Here is a 22820-nt window from a genome sequence, read left to right as displayed (position 1 = left end):
GTACTTCTTGAATTTCATAAGGGCCGAGCCATCTTGTTTGTAACTTTCCCAGAAATTCTTGGAATCTAGAGTCATAGAGGAGTGCCCAATCTCCTTTCTGAAACATCTTCTTTTTTATAAGGCTATCGTGCCACTTTGCCCTTCATTTCTAGATAATTACACTCCTTTGCAGAGGAAGAAGTCTAGCCTCGTCTACTTCGTTGATTTGTTGAAGTCCCTTGGTTTGGGCTTCTATTAAATCTAGTCCCACTTCTTGAGCCATTCTTAGAGTCTTTATTTCAAATTCAATCAGAAAAATAGGTTCTTTTCCAAACACGAGTTGGTACAGAGAGTATCCAGTACTATTCCTCCAATTCAGGTGATAGGCCCACAAGGCCTCTGGTAGTCTAGAAGCCCAGTCTCATCAATGTGTTGAGACTGTCTTGTTCAGAATTACTTCAATGACCTTATTGGTTCTTTCAACCTACCTATTCGTCATTGGGTGATATGGGGAAGTGATTCTATATGTAATGTTATGGTTTCTGAGAGTGGTTGTAATCTTGTGTGCCTTCCCCATCTGTTATCACTTCCCACGGTAAACCATACCACACAAATAGCCCAAAAACAAAGTTAATCACAGCTTCTTCTATAGCTCTTGGAAAATCTACTGTTTCCACCCATTTCATCACATAATATGTGGCAACCAATATGTAGGCATTTTGATTTGATGGAGGATGGAACGGGCCAACAAATTTGAATGCCCATCATTCAAAGGGTTCTATGACCAGTTTGGGGTGGAGTGGCATTTCATCAAATTGGCCAGGCTGACCCATCCTTTGGCAGCTATCACAAGCCTAGGCATATTTCTTAGCATCTTTAAAAATAGTTGGCCAATAATAGCTCATCTGTAGTCCCTTATGCCATGTCCTTCGATCTGCGAAGTGTCCCCCATAGGGCTCGTCATGGCAAGCCTTTAGGATGTCATAAATCTCATCCTTGCGAATGCATCTACATATAGACATATCAGATCCCCTATGAAAGAGATATCCGCAAATCCAAGAGAATCGGGTGCCATGCTAGACAATCTATTTCCATTCCTTTGTTGTCAAATGCCTGGGCAACTTCCCTACTTCCAGATAGTCTTATACATCTGCATACCATGGCATCTTGACTGCTACATCAAACAAATGCTCATCTAGAAATTGGTTATGGACTGCGAGTGGATCATTTATCTTTGGGACTTGAGACAGGAAATCAGCAACTAGGTTTTCCTTCCCAGGATGGTCTTTGATAGTAATGTCAAACTCCTCCAAAAGAAATAACCAATGAGTCACTCGACCATTCGTGATAGTTTTTTTAGCTAAATACCTAATGGCAGAGTGAGCAGTATAAAGAAAAACTTGGTAGCCAGTTATATAATGTCTGCATTTGTTTATGGCATACATGAAAACTAAGAATTCTTTTTCTGTTACTGTATAATTAAGTTCTGCAGCAGTAAGATTTTTGCTAATATAATATATAGCATAAGGTTTTTTTTCCTCCTCCTCACTAAGGACAACACCTATTTCTGCATCTAATGCATCCATGGATATGTGAAAAGGCAGCTCCCATTTTGGTCCACATAATAATGGTGTCACCGAGACTAATTTCTTTAAAACCCGTAAACATTGTGTCACATTTGTTAGACCATTTAAAATCAACATTTCCAGTTAAAAATCTTAAGTATAGCTCTTTGAAATGTAGCTCAGGCGTTGCATAATCCAAATGGTAACACTCTCTAAGCAAATGTACCCTAGGGGCAGGTGAAGGTTGTTTAGTCTTAGTCTTTAGGGGTGATTTGAATATGATTGTATCCGCTTAAGCTGTCTAGAAAGGAAAAGAACTCAGGAACTACTTCCCTGCCAAAGTGTCAAGGACTTTATCAATAAATGGAAGAGGGAAATGATCTTTCTATGTTGCCTTGTTCAATTCTCGATAATCCACACAGATATGCCACTTCTCGTTTTTCTTGGGGACAACCAGCAATGGAGAGACCCATTTTCTATCCGAAATAGCATAAATGAAATTCACATCCAGTAGCTTCTGTAATTCTTCTTTTACAATGTCCTTGAGATGTGGATTCAATCTCCACTAAGGTTGTCAGATAGGACTAGCATCCTTTTAGGTGTAGATGTGATGTGTACACAACTGTGGGTCTACACCCTTCATGTAAGGATAATCCCATTCAAAAGCCCCTTTATATTTTTGCAAGACCTAAATGAGCTTTTGTTGCTGATAACTGTCCAGATTATCATTAATGTTTAAAACTTTTCCTGGTTCAATTTCCATAGGTTTGTTTTTATGGACAACAATCATTTGGATATGCTGATCATCGGTATCCTTCAAAGGATCTGCCAAGGCTTCATTATCAAGGATTTCTTTTAACATTTGAAATTTTACATTTCTCACATTAGCTGTCTGATTGATAAAGTTGTTGATAACGTCATCTTCAGTTTGATATTTGAATTCAAGTGCTTCTGCTACTATGAGTGGTGAACAGATGCTTTCTTCTAGGTATGCGGATGGTTGTTTACATATTTTTACAATGGGCAGGCTTGGTTTGTTAGGAGGATATAAAACAAGATTTTTTACAGCATTCCCCTTAGCAATAGTCATGTTGCCCTCTCGGCAGCCTATATAAGCATCAACTATCACCAACCAAGGTCGACCTAGAATCAGAGGGTGCCCATCCAATCGACTCTTTTGGTTTATAACAATAAAATCTACTAGATACTCCCATGAATCAACAAAAATTATCATATCCTGTAAATTTCCTTCTGGCATTACCACCAAACGATCAACAAGTTCTAGTAGGGTGGTGGTTGGTTCTAGAGTTGTAATACCAAGTGCTTGATAGGTTTCTGATGTTAAGATGTTAATGGCTGCACCGAGATCCACTAGCATATTGGGAAAGGAATGACCATATATCTGAACTGTAAATATGGGGTTCCTAGGATATTCATATTTTACCAGAGTTTCCCCTCCCAAGAGTAAATCAGATAAGGTTCCTACAACATGAATGGTGGGTTAAGTTTTTACTTTCCTCACAGGCTTCTTTACACATAGACCTTTAATTGTTTTAGCATAGATGGGAATATCTTAAATGGTCTGGAGGGGAGGAATTTTTATAAAAATATTTTTAGTTCTCCTACAAGATAAAAATATGGATAAAAAATTAGTTTACGTATCGTTAACCTTTCGAGGAATGGGGGAGAAGTGACTATGAGTCTCTCGGGATCTTTATGCTGATCTATCTCTTCTCCTTGTTTTATTTGGGTATCAATTACAGGTGGTGGTATATGTCCATGTGGGTTTTCAATCTCAATTGATGGTTGGTCCCTGCTTTCCTCAGGGGTGATGATACATCCCGACCTCAATCTAAGTTCATTACATCCTTTTTGTTCAATCTCATAGTCTGAGCTTTTGACAATTTCCACCAGCTGAACCGGTCTCTTATTGGGATTTAGATTTGGTTGTGCTGACAATTGGGCACATAAAAGGGGTTGAGGATTTTACTGTAATGAATAAGGAGTTGATAATGTAGGTTAAGGTTGAGGACTTGTCCCCATAGGAGTATTGGATATTCCCAAAGGTCACTGCAAATTCGTAGACCGGTTCAGATTTTAAGAAGTGGAGGCAGGCCAGTGGGATAGATAGGGATTACCTTGCCAAATAGGAGTAAAAGGAGAATTTGGCCATCCATTACCCAAAAAGGATTGAGTTGGCCAAGGTGTCATAGGGAATGGATGGAAATGCCAATTTGAATAATGCGATTAGCCTTGCCATGTTGCCCCAGGGTTTTGTTGCTGATTAAACGGTGAAGAAGGAAAGAACTGGGATGCATCTTGTGACATTCTTGTAGGTTTGGCCTGCCACTGTCGACACTAGTTCATTAGATACACTGGCTCTGTTTCTTCTTCTGCTTCCTTGAAAACGACTTTTAGCCCTGGAAGTGATGCACATTATTCAGTGGTGTGATACTTGGTATAGATAGTGCATGTGTGAACCATGTCCAATGGACACTCCCGTTGGTCGTGCTTCTTCCGGCAACGTGGGTAGAAAATGGCCAAGTTCTATTATGCTAAGTCTTGTTTTTGTTTAGCTTGTAGGATGTCCAGCTGCGTTGTGAGGGTGCCCAGAATTTTTGTCTTGAAATCTTCTAGGAGGTTTCCGATTTCCATTCATGTTACACCTCCACTATGTGGTTTTCATCCCTTACTCATGAGATCTCAACTTCCTGCTCCTGTGCGTGTGCTTCCTCGCGAACACCTGATACATAAGCGAATGATTTCATCATAATCTTCTTCAGAAATATCTCCTTTCCCCATTAAATTTAGAATTTCTATCCATTCTTATTTCATTCCTTTAATTAAGATATCTCTTAGGACTTCTTTTGGTAAGGTAGTGTGTGGAGATCTCTGCAAATTATAGTGAAACCGTTTGACATATTTTTCTAGAGTTTCATTATCCTTTGTAGCCATCTTAAAGATTTCATATTTTAGCTCCCTAGTCTTGCAAAAGTCCTAGTATCTTGTGAGGGAGGAAGTTTTCATATCATCCCAAGAGTTAATAGTACATCCACCCATACCCATGAATCATCTTAAAGCTTCTCCATTCAGAGTAGAAGGGAAATTTTTTAGCTTTTGAGGGTTAGTGGTGTAGTTATACCCACTGCAGAGGACATCAAACTTGAACAAAAAGGCATCTGGATCCTCTGTGATCATCCCGTGAAACGTTGGGATGCTCTACAAAGGAATAGCCTTCATACGGGCATTGGCCACTTGGTTGGCTATGGGGTATTCCAATGTCGAGGCTTGACCTTGAGGTGGTTGATTTTCCAGTTGGTCAAAGATGTGTGAATATCCTTAAGGGATCTCAGGGGGTGTTATTTGAGTAATCGAAGGATTAGAAATTCGAGTTGGTTTTGTAGCACTGCCTAGATCTGGGATCATAGGAGATCCTTGTTCAGACAGCTGGGGTCCTACCTTAGCAGTTCCATTGGTTTCTCCCTCTCCTTCTCTTAAGTTACACAATTTCTCCTCTTGTAGAGGATCCAAATGTAAATTTGCTATAACCTGAAGACTCTGTTCAAATCCTCCAATTTGGCTTTGAATCTCAGCATAGGCTACAAATGGTGAGCCTGCTGCCTGAGGGATTATAGTAGGGATTTTCCCAAATACAGTTTTAAATCCTATTGAAGCTTGAGACTCTGCTTTTCTATTATTTATTCTATAAAAGTTGTTCTCCCAAGGTTCACCAATCCCTTGGGTTTTGTGGATTTAGGTGGGGGGTTCTAATCTTTTTCTATCTTTCTATTCCTAGTCATTCATAAAAAAAACTATTCCTATTTAACCTCTATGCTTTTGCTGAAAAGTGGGCTGGAGAGCAAGCACTTTACTTGCTAGTTATGTAGGTTCTTACCTCCCATTTTTAAAACCCAATTCTTTTACAGTAAGATAAAAGGAAATCACTTTGAAACACTCTCCCCGAAAACAACACCAAAATGTTGGTGCACTAAGATGTCTTTTACAGGCAATCTTAATTCCTACATTAATAATCAACCCAGGGCAAGTCTTTTTATTTCAAGAGTGTCAACACTATATATGTAGTGAATTCAAAGGTTAACTGACAATGAAAGAAATTGGAATCATTGCAGTTGCTAATGACTACCTCTTTTAAATCCAATCCAAACCATTCTAAAAGAAATAACTCTAAGAGAGATTCATAACACACTTTGCAATTCTACTTAATCTATTCTGAAAGCAAATAAAACTGATTGTAACTAGAAAGAATCACACTGGGCAATATTAAGTGGAATTGAAACTAACTCGCTTAATCGTGAAAGAGAACTAAAACAATTGAACAACAAATAGTAATTGAACAACAAATGATAATTAAACAGAAAATGTTAAATGAAAAACAAGTAATATGTGAGCAGAAGGAAATCAATTATGTCTTTGAAATCTATGATAACATTGCTTGGAATGAACATCGATCTAGTTCTAGAACTTACATAACGAATTCAATCAAGAGCATCGCACATATCTAATGTGTAGCTAAATCTAAATCTTGAATAAACAACAATTGTGAATTAGAATTGTCAATCCTCTCAGCAATTAAATGATATTAACTTAACAAGAACAAACAGTAAAGAATAAATAGAAAGTATTATAACACAGGTGAAGTAGCAAATCTTCTCTTGACTGGGCCTAAAGTCTCCACAAGCTATTAGATACTCAGAAGAAGATTATAAATTAAATGCAATGTTCTTCATTAAAACAAGTAACATAGTTACAACATCACCAAGATAAAAGTATTATATGTCAAAAAGAATAGTTACAAACTGTGTATTTCTAAACTAGCCATGTAATTTGCCTTTCAACCTTATATATAACATTTTAAAAAGTAAATAGATAAAATCAAATCCTTAGGATGAGGGGATCCTGAGGATTTCACAATACTTGATCTGATTCCATCATAAAATTGCATCATTCTTCCCGATCTTCCTTTGTCCTGCTTTGCCTCAGACACTGTCTTTTTCCTTTATAGGCTTCTGTTGTTCTATTGATTGAACAACCATCATCCGATCCGCATCTTCTGCACATAAAGATAGTAAAAGTTCGCTTTTCGTGCTTAGATTCGTCTAATTTGTTACTAATTTCTTTTACCCAACGTCGACTATTGTTTCCTTCACTTTTATCCATAAAACGAAGATAGACATGTGAAGACGAATGCTAAATAAAGCTATTTACAAGAAGAAAACGTACCTTTTTCTCATCCCAACATATGTGTTGCTTTGGAATGGGGTGATATTCATTTTTAAGTCAATTTACTCTATTGTACTAGTTACTTGGATCATATACAGGGAACACCCCTTTGTGCTGCATTTCATCACCAGAAAAATTGAAATTTTCCTTACTGAGACATGATTTCTTATCCCTTGCAATATATTTTCCTTGTCTTCATTGCTGAAGCATTCCAACGATTTATCATAGAAATTGAATTTGGGTTTTTCGGATGCCACCCAATATATACCAATTAAAACATCAAACTAACCCAATGGCAGAATATTAAGGGTGGATGCATGCCACTTATTTCTAGGAAGCATGGTTCCACTAAATCATTCATTTTCTTTTTTACTCCCATTCTGAGATTCACCAGTCACAAGTTTTCATGTGCTTTCCTTTGCAATGAACATGTCTACAATTTTTGGGCTGATGTAATGGAAATTCAAAATCAGATCATGTAAAATTAAATACATTGGTTGGAACCATACCTTCCATTTTAATCACTAAAGGTTAATGATGTACTTGCCGATTACCCATTTCTATGTAATTATGCAGTATTATTTGAGCCACATCATTTATTGTTGTTGCCTCTTGGAAATTTCACAACTTTTTCTTATTCTACTATTGGTGAGGGAAGTCTTTTAACATGTTGTTCTCTCCACATCCCTAACACTCCAATGGATTTCTCTTAGGTTCCTCTTCCTCTTGTTTTGTTGATTTAATAAGCCAATCTCTATTGGTATCAAGGAAAATCCATGGTAATTCACCTTTTGTGGGTGTATTGAACTTGTTGTTTTTCCCCATTTTCTTTTCTATTGAGGATTTTGGTCCTTTCCCCTTAAATTTTGTTTTATCTTTATTCCTTCAGTGTACTCAAAATTTTATCTTATGCTTAGACTGATCATAGAAATACTAGGCTTTCCTGATGGTGTCCTCTAGTGTCATTGGTTCATCAAATTCAATTATGTCTTAGTAGGATTGTTGTAACCCACTAAGGTACCTATGAATCTTCACCTTCTCATCCTTGATGTAGGGCACATACCTCAATAGTTCCAAAAATATATTGGTGTCAGCATCCAAAGTGAGTTGTCCCAACTTATTCTGATGAAACTCTTTCATTTTGTTTTCATAGTGTTATAGACATATTTGGGCACTAAAATCCCAATCACATATGTCCATAAACCAACGGCTTCTAAGTCCCTAAAAGTGTTGTTTCATACCCTAAAGGAGCAAGGTCAGCTGATTACATCATCTCCTAGAAGTTCTCCATGAAAAGATACTTAGAACTGGTCAAAGCAGGACCATACAGACTGACCAGTGGTAAAGGTGCAATGCATCTCACCTACCACATGCAAAAAGTTCGATGCATACTGGAAAGCCCTTCTATAGGGTGCGATGAGCGAGAGCAGACAAATGGCACAAGCAGTTTGCTAGGTGGAAACCCAGAGAATCTTCTAGAAGCTGCTCATTTGACACTTGCCTCCCTGAGTTCACCTAGGGATGAGTAAGAGATCTAAAATCTACATGTGGAACCAGGAACTATCAGAGATATGACACTAATCAAAATCCCAGAAGCTGACTCACCCCCCTGCAAATATCTATAAATGGATCCCTCATCCAAGAGATCCAAAGGTTGGAATTGGGTAATTTGCAAAGAGGTGCTACTGGTTTCTCTTTGAAGACATTGTTGGGCGATCTTTCTTTGTGTGAGGTGAAGAGGGCTTTCAAGCTAGGAGGATGGTGCTAGGTCAAACCAAGTGGTTGTAATCCTCTCTTCTATGACTTTTACTAATAAATCTATTTGAGTTTTCCTCCATATTCTTGTGTATCTCTGAATATTGTGTTTGTTATATGCATTTGTATGGTCAATATATATCTGATCCTATATTGTTTACAGTGAAAGATCTCTATGCTTTGATGGTATTATGCTGCTGTGAATCTACAGGTGCTCTTTGAAGCTGGACAAGTAAGGAAGCAGTGGCGAGATTCTGTCAAAGGGGAAAGGAAACAAGCAAGGAGCCAAGCGGAAGACTGAGGTTGGTACTCTCTTCTTCTTTGTCATCTCTCTCTTGTAAAGGAAAAACAAGTGACTTTAATCTGTTTGTTTCTAAGATAGCTACTCGTCTTAGTGGGACTAGCAGCTCTAAATAGACACTAGATTTCCCGGTAACAAAATTACGACTCCACTGGGGAGCGATTAGTTTGATTGCTTGTCTTTGTTTGTTTGATTCATAAACCATAGACAGAGCCTGAAGTCAAGCCAGCTAGCCTTCGAACTGCATTTGCTATGCAAGTGCAAAGTAGATCAACGTTGCTTCAGTCAATCTCTGGGTTTTTTTATGAGCTAAATAATTGACTTGCAAACATCCTAAGTGCCCTAGAGGTAGCTTGAGTAACCTCATTAGATTAGCCCTATACTTTGTAGTTACTGACTATCATTTGCTTGGCCTAAATGCCTGGACTAAACTGCAAACTGTGACCAAAAACCAAGTTGAAGTCTCGTTCCTTGACCATCGCACCCTCTCCTTTAGGAAATCTGGATGCAACGCACCTCCCATGTGTAGTAGGTGGGATGCATACCTGTTCCCCTGTGTTATAGGTTCGATAATCAGACAAGACTTGATCTGCCTCCAAATTTTGGTTTTTTCTTCACTGCCTTCAGTTTTATTTAGGAGTTTTGCTATCTATGATCAGTAGACCACTGTTGAAACCCCCTTCTTTGCATCATCCAACCTCTATTGTACAAAGAATTGTGAATTTTTTTATGTATTGTGCGTCATTTACAGTTCTCTTTTACAAAATAGTAGCTTAATCGAACTGTCGTCTTTTGATTTGGAAGTGTCGCAAGTGTCATTTTCAATCAAATAAAATAATACTTCTCTTTTTGAAGTCGATTACACTGTTACTCTTGTATTTGATCTGAATTTATAAGTATTTCAAGTGTCGAAAGCAATTTTCAATTCAAAACCGCAAAGTGTCGTCTTGCCTTCCTGCCATTTTTTGAAAAGAAAATCATTAGTGTTGTCGCTTTGAAAGAAGAAATAATTCAGATTTGTACTTAGCATTGTTTTGTCATTCACAAATTAAGAAAGAAGAAAACAAATACATGCACGTGCATTTGCATTTAGACTTCTTGTTGATTTTGATTTAGGACAGTGCATCTAGTGTGTGCTCTCTGCTCTATGTTGAAAGGATTTCATTTCTCTTTCCTTAGTAGCTAGGATTTTCATTGCAAAAAGAAGATTAAACAATTGTTTATCATCTTAGATTGTATTTTAGGAATTGTATATCTACATCATGCGGTGAACCGTAAAGGAAATCTTCTTAAGAAAGATCAACTGTAAAATAAATTCAATGAACATAAAAACGCTTTGGAACCTAACGAACAACATTTAGAAGTCTAGGCTAGAGATGTATTATGGCGTCGTAAAGCCTGGTAACTGTTGCTTTCGTTGTAGGTTGGGTGATTCCTCCTTGTTGAGATGATAAGTGCTAGTACAGACTTGTGCTCCCATGTACCATCGAGTATATATTGGGAGACCATAATAGGCTACATCCTTTATCCTTAGGAAGACGTGTCTGCCACCCTATCGATCGCAATGCATTGAACACAACATTCGGGAAGATTGACTGCCGTACCGTAAAAAGTATTCTGCAGTTTTGCAATTAGTTTGGTAATCCCTCTATCTAGATTTCCAGGGTAGTCTCTTTCGTTCCTTTTCAGACTCCTTAAAGGAAAAGGTCCATCTGAGCACTTGTCACTTTAGGCTCATTAAAAATCGAAGGCCACTAGAGTCATCTTTAGCTTTTTCTCGACTCTTAAAAATTGAAAAAGCAAGTTTTTTCAAAGCGTCTAAAATTTATTTTAAGCGGAATAACATCACTATTCCCTCATTGGTCTTAGGTTGAGAAAATGGAGTCTACCAACCAAGGATTTCCCCTTGGGGGAAGTCCTAGTCCTTTCTCCTCTTGGGGAGATGTTGGTGCACCTCATATGGCCACATTGTCCCTTCCAGGATTGACAATTGGTCTGCCGGTATGGCTTTTCTCGACCTCTGTCGTTCAAAGCAGCGTAATTCCTAAACAATCGAATTAGCAACTAGATGATACCAGAGTTTCCCCCCAACCTTCTACTTCATTTGTCTCTCCCTCTCCTTCTTCCTCTTCACTTGGTAAAAATAAAAACCAAGTAACTAAGAAGAAGAAGAAGGGGAAGGAGAAGAAGAAGAAGGAGCCAAAGGAAAATTATAGAACAAGCATATGTTATCCTCCTCAAGCTTGACAAAAATAAAGAGGTACTAGTCAGAAATGGCTGGGGAAAATTGGGAAGAAAACTTGAAGAAACTTTATTGGTAGCTGGTCGCTCTTGAACATGACACTTTCACTCCATCACCATGATTGAGTCAGATTGGGTTATTCAGTTCACCGGTCATATCACCATTGGTCCACCGTACCATCCACTTTTGGGGTTAATGCTACTAATCCATTCAGTGTCGCTGATATGTTCAAGAGAAGTCGCTCAGAGAATTCACCTACCCAGCTTGTGTCTCATCCACTACAATACCTCCACGCTTCATTCTTTCATGATCTCCATCCTGAAACTTGTATCATCAAATCGTTTTCACCTCTACAAAATAATTTGCTCCATTTCGTGTCATAGATGTGGGATCCATTAATGCCTTCCTATGACAGGTCACTTCTTGTCGACATCAGCTCATTATCCAAGAAGATGACCTAGGGACAACCCTTCCAGTACTTTGAAGCTTGCATGCCTCAATGGCAAGTTTCTCACTTCTGGCAACAGGTTTACACTAATGGCCTTCGACCGAAAGATTTTGTGTGGTGTTCAACATCAGCTCATGTATTCACACCACGTGAATTGTACTGCAGTACCTTGAGGGTCATAATCATCATCGGTGATTCCTATCGCGTCTGTTAGTGGCTTACATCATTGGCTAGTAATCAGACGATGTACTTCCATGTTCGAGATCAGAACATATTTTTCACATGGATCAACTTGTACTTTCGGGAAAAGATTGAACGAGTTTTGAAGAACCCAGATCTAGTTTCATCCATTCGGGCTGCAATATAATCAGGAAAATAAAGACGTCAAATGTACATCATTGCTGCATAGATAATCATCCGAACTAAGGGATGATGGCTCTACCAGAATCATCAGTCTGCACACAGACGGTTGTCTATCCTATGTACATGAAAATGAATTTATCAAGATGAGCATGGGAATGCCTGCTTCAGCTAGATCATGAAAATATTCTGAAGATAATGTATTGTATTGTATCTTATTACAAGTCACCTTCCAGTGCGAAAAACCTCAGATCCTCATTATAAAGCATTTCACCCGACATCAAAAGATTTACGACCTCATGCTTTAAGTGGCAACTGTTATAGACATAATTGGGCACTACAATCCCAATCACATATGTCCATAAACCAAGGTCTTCTAAGCCCCTAAAAGTGTTGTTTCATACCCTAAAGGAGTAAGGCTAGCTGATTAAATCATCTCCTAGAAGTTCTCCATGAAAAGCTACTTAGAACTGGTCAAAGCAGGACCATACAGATTGCCCAGTGTTAAAGGTGCGATGCATCTCACCTGCCACATGAAAAAAGTGCGATGCATACTAGAAAGCCCTTCTATAGGGTGTGATGAGCGAGAGCAGACAAATGGCACAAGCAGTTTGCTAGGTGGAAACCCAGAGAATCTTCTAGAAGCTGCTCATTTGACACTTGCCTCTCTGAGTTTGCCCAGGGATGAGTAAGAGGTCTAAAATCTTCATGTGGAACTAGGAACTATCAGAGAGATGACACTAATCAAAATCTCAGAAGCTGACTCACCCCCTGCAAATATCTATAAATGGATCCCTCATCCAAGAGATCCAAAGATTGGAATTGGGCAATTTGCAGATAGCTACCCATCTTAGTGGGACTAGCAGCTCTGAATAAACACTAGATTTCCCGGTAACACATAGTACCTATTAGACATGTACATTTCCTAGAAATATTTCTCAAATATTTTCCAATTTGGTTCCTTTCTTTTGATGCCTTCCATATTTCCTAGATCTTCCCACCATATTTTGGTTTTTCCTTTTAAGGTAAAAATAGCTAGCCTGGCCTTCATAGTTTCAAAGTAGTCATGGAATCTAAAGTACTTATTTAATCCCAACAATATGGCTTCTACGTGTTCACTCTCCATAATAGGTAGGGGGATTTTTTTTCTTGAATTCCTTTGGTATTGTGTTTTTCCCACTCCTTTGCTAGTGATGTCTTCTTGTCCTAGTTGTATCATTAGAGAATTGGTCATGGATGTTCGTTTCTATTTTTGGAGTGCTATGTGGAGTTCCTCCTCTCACTATGTATTCGCTTTTATTTATGTGCCTCGTCTTGGACACGTTACCTTCATCCTTATTTTTCGATAATCATGCTTCTAAACTTTAGATGGGATTTGCTTGGATTTATGTTTGTCGAGGTAAATAGCTCCAAGCTCATGTTGGTTTTATTTTTTCATATCTAGAAAGATCTGTAATACCACTGCATTCACCTCTACTTTCATTTCTTTATATCTAAAAATATTTTCAGTATCAACCTTGCAGCTCCTTAGTTAGGCTCTCAAGCTCAAGAGTGTATCCATCCAATCAGGGGAATTGTTTCCTAACCGCTTTCTAATTGAATATTCTTCCTAGTTAGGATGGGTTCTAACAATGCTATATTGGACAATTCTTCTACTCATTCCCCTATTTTTTTATGTAGATTGTGTCTTCTTATTTGGTGTCACACACACACACACACACATACACACAAAACTTTCAGCTAAATAAAACATAAACATATTAATCATATCTTTGGCATGTCAACACCAAGCATGCTAACATGAAGCTACTTACACAACCAAAACCCATGTCAGTTACATATTCCAAAAACCAAAAGGACATATAAAATTCCCATTAAAGTTGGCAATGACATCAACTACTAGTTGAAATTAGCATTCATACGATAATTAAATGTAATCATCCATATTAAATTAAATTATTTATGTGCGTCTAAGCCCCTTCAGGTCCAATGCTGATCCATAGCTCCAACACCAATCTATAACCACCTCCCACCCCCTTATTCCATCTCGGACTGTGGGAGTGCTACTCATTTGACTTGATCTCAAAGGCCTATTATGAAGATTGGGTTACAACAACTTTTCTCAAATTATTTATATCATGAAACCAATACCACCATTATGTTCACCTCACTGAGAGATTTCGATTCTTATAAGTTTTTCCTCAGTCCAAGTCCTAGAGATAAAGTTATTCTTGTTAGATGTTAGGCCCATTATAGCGAACCAAAATATGAAAATTGAACTACATTTTTAGTGATATTTCCCCTCGTTATTCTCCAAGTTTTAGCCTTTGAAACCTCTCAAAAGAAAAGCTATAATGAAAATGACAAGATGATCTATTTGAAGAAGAATTAAGGAAACCAAAATTCCTTAGATCATATATCTAAAAATGTCAAAAACCAAAATCTAAAAATTGAGCAAGATGTCTAGAGATATTTCCCCTCATTAGGGTCCAAGTTTCACCCTATGAAACCTCTCAGAAGAAATGTTATAGTGAAACTACCAAGATGACCAATTTGAAGGAGCATTTAGGAAGCCCAACTTCCTGACATCATATATCTATAAGTTTAGAAAACCAAGATCTATAAATTGAGCTAGATGTTCAACAAGATTTCCCTTCACTATGGTATGAGTTTCAGCTTCTGAAACCTCACAGAAAACAATTTATTGTGAAAAATCCAAGATAACATTTTTACCTCATAAATCACATTTTGGCTTCCACCTTTAAACTATAAGAATGACCCCAAAACTCTTCCCCGAATTATTCTTCAAACCTCAGATCTCTTTAAATTAGAGGAAAATTTTATGACTTTTGTAGAGAAAAATTAAGCAAAAATCAACATGAAATTAAGAGGGAAGGCATGCATACGTGTAACTGACCCACGAATTTGAAAATTTATTAATATGATCTCTACGTGGAATAAAATATTGCCCAAATTGATTCAATTCCTTTACTTAGGGTTCAGGAAAACAATTCACATGTTTACTACCAACATAATTCATATCCTCCACATGTTTATTTTTCATAAATAGGACTCTTTAAAAAAAAAACCTTGTTGAGAATAAACGAGTAAAACTATTACAATTGCATACATATATTGTTGCAATAATAAATTTCATTTAGCAATCATAGAATTACTTATATTATTCATAAAAAGTTAATATGGAACTGAAGAAGGGTGAGCTACTATCTGCCACACCATAGGCAATACTATGATGTTGTCTTTCTCATGGTCAGCCACCCATGAACCAAATTATTCATGCCCTGAGAGAAAACTAAAATTAGGGATTTAGCACACATTTGTAAGACCAAATTGAACAAAAAAGGTGAAGGCCACTCTCCTTCACATATAGGAAAAAATTTGTGTTTGGCCTTTCCATATTTGACCAAGCTCATAAACATTCACAAAAATACCACAGAGTTCTGCACATCACAAAGCAATCATTCTTTCATCTTTGCAATTCCTTAACCGTACCCTCTTTAGTGATCTATGTGCCATAGAAAATAGGACGATTCCTATTCCTCATAGCCATCTAGTCCAATGAAAAAGTGTTGCAACACATTCACATCCTATCACATAATCTATCACTCATAGTTCTTAAAAAATGACAAGGTAATGATCACAAGGTTTGAACCTCTTTGGGTTCTGCCACCAACTCTCTTTCCAATTTGAGTTTTTGAGAGAGGAAAAATAATGTATGAGAGAAGAAAAGAAAAAGAAGGAAGAACCTCTTGATTTATCCTCCCTCCTTTTTCTATAATCACACCTTAATTGTACCATACCTCCTACTATCCCCAACCCCTACTAAGGAAGAAAGAGGGAAAATACTATATTGACCTGAACCCAAAGGTTCTAGTTATGGAAATGGGGTCCAAATTTTTAATTTTTTTCTAACACCTAAAAACTTAAAATAAAAAGTGTTATTGTGTTCATCTCATCAAGACCTTTCCAACGATATAATTTCATCTCAATCCAACCTCCAAATCAAAATATAGGAGTCTTCAAAGACTTGACCAATAGATACTTGCCATGTCATCAAGTCTAGCCATGTGGCACCCTTGTGGTCCCCATGTGGTTCCCACATGACCCTTCAAGTCACAATAATGTCATTTTCTGAATTGTTCATGGCAATAATATAATATGGATTCCACCCCCAAAGGGTTATGGATCCATGTGCACACAGACACACACACACACGCGCACACACACACACACACACACACACACACACACACACACACACACACACACACATATATTACATTTCTCCCCATTACAACATATAACATGAATCACATGGTCCCCTTTGCTGCCACCTCACCCCAGGAGTAAAACCCCAATATTTACCTCCATGCACATTTAGAGAAGTCTGGGGTATCCCTCCTCTAACACTGTCGTGGTTACGTGAAAACCCCCACCTTCCTCATCATTCCTATCATATTTGCATGGCATGTAGTAGGCCGTCCATCAAATACCACATCACCCTAGTAGTAAAACCTCTGGGATTTCATAGAACATGCTAAATACAGATGTTGAGGTCAAGGGACGAGGGTGGAGATTCCTCCCATTAATTGATAATGACCAACTTCTGTCACATTTCTCTTTCTTGGGGTGAAGAGTCCCTAGAAGTCTGATTGAGAGCCTCTTTTAGGAACCTTCATGGTGATGTCATCTCAGGGTGACATCACCTGCCTAGTCATAATTTCACCCAAGGGATCTGCAATAAGTGTTAGGGGCTTACTGCCTCCATGGTTTCCACCGGAGCCACACAAATATGTTCTTATCTAGTTCTATGTGTTGAATAAATTACATGCAGGCTTACCCCATTTCCGCATGTATAGTCTAAGGCTTGTAATTTAAACCATCACTAACACCTTTTTCAAGTGGACCCCATAAATCCATGACATCCCAAGAGTAAGCCCCTGAGATTTCTTGTCTATGCTTCCTTTGAAACCTGTAGGGTAAATTCCCTCAAGTCATCGAATGACACAAACTAAAAATGAGAGTTAAGGGCTCTACTAACACCTCACTCTCACCTTTGGGAATGGGACCTCGCCACATGGTCATGCAAGTTTTTGGGTCTTCAAATCATTGTAAAGGTTCACAATGGAAATTAATTCTCATAAGTTCCAAGTAGTTCCACCCTTCCAAACCTCTGAATTAATCCTTCTAAGACCCATCCAGTAGTGAAGGCATTACTTTTGGGATTAATCTAATGGCCTAGATTTCTTCCTAGTCTTAGGTTTTTCAACTCACAAACTCTTGACATTTCAAGGATTTTATAGGTGTATTTTAACATAGTCTTTCCTTAGGGCCTCCAACACCACAATCAACCCAAATTTTAGTCTTAAAAACAAAGACTTACATAGGTTCCTAGGTGCACATACATACATACATATACATATACATATACATATACATATAATACATATACATATACATATAATACATATACATATATTACATATATAGTATGTGTGCATAGGGATACCCCTCCTAATATTTCTTGTTGTCTTGACCCACATCGACCTACAACATATAAAATATGGATATTACATATTGATTAGATGATAACAAGGTTATCCCTCTTGAGCTTACAATAATTTGGCATAATCCTAAAATTACATAAGTACTTAGACACATAATAAATAAGATAGAGGTTTGTGCATCCATTATACTTAGGCCTATTGGACCAAATTCAATTCCATAACAGTTTAGGGACATGATAATCCATTCATTTACTTAGGAATTAAACAAGAAATCAACATTCCTCAAGCATGCAAAAAATCACATTTTCTTTTCAAATCACAAACATTTTAATTCACAATCCATATTAGACTAGAGAAATTTCTAAAAGTCAACCTCTCATTTCCACACAAGAAGAAATGAATCCCTTCTATTAATTTAGACTATTATTAGCACATCAAATGCAAGAAGGATACCCACATGCATTATAAAGATAGCCTCAACCATTTACATAAAAAATGAATGACATAACTTGATTAAAGGAATCATAGGCATTCAATAGTTTCAGCCAATAGTTTCATATACTAGCATTCCTACAACCATGCACATTCTTCAAATTCATACATTAAATTTCACAAGGAAACCTTTAACTTCACAACTCTTACCTAAATACATGGAAATAAAATAAATCCAATGGCCAAACTAAGGGTGGGACCTCAATTTTCCACCCAACAATAGACTCACTACAACTAGAATTACTTGCAGTAGTCACCCCCAAGCCTGATCCACGATCTAAGGGAAAAATTCTGATGGGCCTCTAAATTAGGAATAAATTAAGGCCCATATGACCGTCTTTCACACATTAAACCTCTTTTATTTTCATTACATGACATATTTTCAACTTTAAAATGTTCATTAGTAAGGTTTAGAGATAATTGCATATTCGTGCCTAATATTATTTATTTTTGTAGAATATTGTGAGAATATTGGGTAGATTATGAAGATTTGGAGGAGGAGATAATCTAGGGACTTGCTCCTACTATAGGAGGATAAATATTGGATAATAAATCAACAAGATATTATGAAATTATTGCACAAATTCTGTAGCTCTAGTGATTGAGAAAATCTAGGAATGTGTCCCCTGTCATTTAAAGTAGATTCTTAGTGTTGGGAACCAGATCCACTATTTGAAGGATTTTGGAGGGGAAAGCTTCCTCCTTTCAAGCAAAATTATTCCTCGTCATTTTTTGTAAGTACGATTTCAAATTTTCCTCTAGGGGATGTATTTCTTAGTCTTCTTCTCAAGAAAACTTGTATTTTTGCAGCTCCACTTTCATTTCTAGTAGGGGTGTACTTGGATTGACTCAAATAATGAAGTTTGGTATCATTTTTAATTTCTAAATATTTTTCTCCTTCATAGTAATCTGAGTACCCTTAGATTTTCCATCCCATGAGCCTCAAAGCCTTTTTGACAATTTTTCTTTCTTCTTTTCACTTCTTATTCACATGCATCTCTTATTCTTGTTTTTCCTATTTCTGCATTTAGTATTGATGCTTCTTTTGTTGTAGGATTGGTTTAAATGATTGAAGTGAGTTGTTTTGCAGGTTATTTACATATTCATAATAATTATGCATCCTTATAATATATTTTAAAATTCATATTCATCATTTAGTTACTTGGATTGGTTTACTAGTTCACAAATCTAGAATTTTCTAGAAGTCCGTTGTAGCAAAATGTAGTAATTTTCTGCTATTTTCTAGAACATGTTAATGATCTTCAATTGAGTTGATTCCACCTATATTAGGTCATAAAAAATTCAATATAATAAAAAAATTTACCCCAATATATTTTCACTTGATCAGGTTAGGCATTTGACAGGTTAACTAACTCACTAGTTCTTGAATTTCTAGTTTTTAGAGTAGTAATTTTTCTGCTATTTTTTCCCACACATTAACAAGGGTATTTTGGCATGATTCCACTTTTAATAGAGTCCTAAGACATTATATGTAATAGGAAAATGTCCCATCCAATTTTCATATGATTTAATTGGTCATTCAGTGAATTATCTCCTCCTGCAACAATTTTGTTTCACTTGTAGCAACCTCCTGTAACACTCCTGGAACACGTGTAAACTTGACCATATTTTCTCCAAAAGTTTTGTTTTTGTCTCTTAGAACTGAATCATAAACCCTATGATATAAATCCATGTCTGAGGAAGAATAAATACCAATTAGGATATGTCATTTTACAAAGTAGATTATTCCTATTTATTTGAATTCATGCTCTTAGGATTTCAATTACAAATTGTTGTTCTTGCCTAGGATTAGTTTCTTTTCAAAGTAACATTTCCATTTCTACAATTAGTTTAGGCTTTGATTTCATGAAATTCATTCCATTACATCATATCAATGAATTAATGACACATTGTATGTTGCACATATAGTACCGACACCTCTTAGGTTTGTACGAACCCTAGGTTGATCATTTAAGTTGGTAGCCTTGGGAGTTCAAGCATTCTTGTTCCAATACTGGGGCTCATCACTTTTTGGCACCATTTCTAGGGTAGTGTCAAAGTGTGCATTCTTTTCTTCCATATTTTATTCATTTCTTTTACTTTCTGCAAGAGCAAATTTCATTAGGCATATTTCATTTCAAAGATGGAAAAATTGCATTGTATTAGCATTCTTATTCAAAACAATTATAAAAAAAAAATACTTCTCAAACAACAACCACCTCCCCCCCCCCCCGCCTTCTTTGATCACACGATGCAGTAAGAACCACATCACCATCCACTTTTGGAGGGAGAATAAGAAGAGGTGGAAAATAAGATAGAAGAAATGGATGAAGATGATAACAATGAGGAAGATCCTATTGGATCTTTCATTCAAAATATTGATAACAGTGTTCATATGAAGAAAATCCTTCAATATTTCTTTCCCAACTTCCATGGTATGAGGTCAGAGGATCTGAAAACCTTTCTTCTTGAATTTGAATTGTTTGTAGATCTTATGGTTACTTATTAAACACTCAAAATTCGAAATTATTTTTGGCAACATTGAAGGATAAAGCTCTTAAATGGTTCATGAGTTTAGGGACTAATTCATTAATATCATGGAATGATATGCGAAAGATATTTCTAGAAAAATATAAAGACCATGATCTTAAGGAATAAATATTTAGAATGAATAAAAAAGAAGATGAGAGCCTTGAGGATCTAATAGAGAGGTTCATGTATAATGTTAAGAGGGAAAAATTACATTATTTAGGATATGACACACTAAAATCCTTCTTAATTAGAAAAATTAGGGATGAGTGGATTGATATTCTTGATCTCATGAGTAAAGGTGATGTATACCAATTATCATTTGAAGAAATTTGTGAAACATGAAAACACATATCAAAAGGAAGGGCAAGAGTAATTAAATCAGTATCAAGATCGATAAGTCAAGCTAAACTTGGAAATTTGTTTGATGACTTTAAAACATAAATTCTTAGCAATATAAGCGAACAAGTAGAAATGTTAAGAATGCAAGATGAGGAAAAAAATGATGTTGATATTTGTGTTGTCCATGTAGAATCTGTTAGCACTAAGATTTTCCTTGAAGTTGTAAGAATAAGGAAAGGGGTCTGAGGTAGCCACAAACCAACTTTTAAGTACTGAATCTAGCCAATCTGTGCTCAAAAAGGGTTCTCTCTTTAAGATTTAGCTTTTCTTGTGAGATACTAGGCTAGTTATGAAAGCTTGGGGGTTTTGATTGTATTTGGTGGTGGAGTTTAAGAGCAGATGGGTAGAACAGAGTATCTCAGGCCATTGGGCTATGGAGGCAACTGAAGATGGCTTAACTAGGTTAGGCTAATTCAACAAAGGAGGGCTTCACAGGGCAAGATAGTTAAACAAGAGACAAATGGTAACTTGAAGGGGTGAAATGGTCTTAAAATGGAAGAAGGGCAGTTAAGAATCCTTCAAAAAAATTTTAAGAGAAGGGAAAATGGGCGATCATTAACAAAAGCAATTAAGAATTTCTTATTAAATGACCACAATGATAATTAACAAGCAAGGAGTAGTTAAGAATTCCCTAACTGTGATAGCTTAGAAGAAAACATTTAGAATAAAAACTATTTTAAAGACAAATTGCAGTAAAGCACTTTCTGAAATATACTTTTTTGTTTATTATTTAGATATGAAACACAAGTGAAATATTAAACCAGAAAACAATAACACATAAGATATAGAATACTTATTTGTCCAGTGTTTGACACATGAATCCTACAAAAGTCCTTTGTTTTATTTCTTCATTCAGCTAGCCATACAAGAGTTGTTCAACAACACTTCTATTCCAAAATAATAAGTCTACAGAAATGTTTAAGAATCCACCCTAAGTACTCCGAATGAGGAAGTACTTATAAAAAAATTTACAATAAAATATCTCATAACCGAGGGAGATAAAATCTAGGAAGGCTAACTATATGTTACATAAAAGTAGAGACAAATGGTCTCGAAGATAGAAACTAAAGTGAACTGATGGCTTGTTGTCCCTATTTTTGTGAATGAGCTGGACGCGGTCCCTATGATTGAGCATCTCGTTGTCTTGCTCGTAATTCTGTGCTAGATGTTTGCTTTTCATCTTCTTGCTGATACTCTTTGACCTGTTTTGATATTCTTTACCTGCTTTATCCTTATTCACCTTCTTTTACCAAAATTGACTATGGTAAATACTGAAAATTTACTTTTTTTACCAAGGTAAATAATAAAATTTCTGTCATATTTGTCCACTAATATTTCCTTGGTATCCTGGTCCTTTGTAGCTTCCTAAAGACTTCACCAGCCTTTGTGTATTTTACAAAATTGGGTTGCACAGGAAACAAATGTTTCAATTCATGCTCAGCATAAAAAAGGTTCTCTAGACTGTCATAGAGAACTCTGCCTGTAGGTAGTGCCTTGGGCGCCGATGCACTAGCTGATGAACTGGCCTAGTTAATTGCATACTAACCCAATTTGATGACATAATTTTCATGCCTCATCAATTTATCATTAATAACTAAAGGACTAGGAAGTCCTTTGCTCTGTAAAATGCAAAAATTTTCCATAAATTCATCTATATCTTCCTGTATGTTTTGACATTTTCTTTCTAGGTTCTGCATTAGAGCTCCTTTAGTCAATACCTTCTTGATCTCTAGGATAGTCCCAGTTATATCCTCAATATTCAGCTCTTCTAGCTGGTACTTATTTCTGCTATTGAAAAAGTTTATTACTCTGATAGCTTCCTCAGGCTTCCCTCCTAGCTCTTCCTTAGTTTTCTGAATCTCTTGAAGTGCCACTTTCACTAGGTCAATCTGTTCAAAAATAATTTGTATGGATGACCAAACATCATTTATTGATTGAGTGATGTTGGTCCATAGAATTTTCCTAATATTTTTTAAAG

This window comes from Pinus tabuliformis, chromosome X (genome assembly GCF_031772625.1).
Source record: "Pinus tabuliformis cultivar Carrire ecotype Pingquan chromosome X, CPIR1, whole genome shotgun sequence".
NCBI classification, from domain to species: Eukaryota; Viridiplantae; Streptophyta; class Pinopsida; order Pinales; family Pinaceae; genus Pinus; species Pinus tabuliformis.
The sequence above is the reverse complement of the archived record's forward strand: the minus strand, read 5'-3'. Positions refer to the sequence as shown.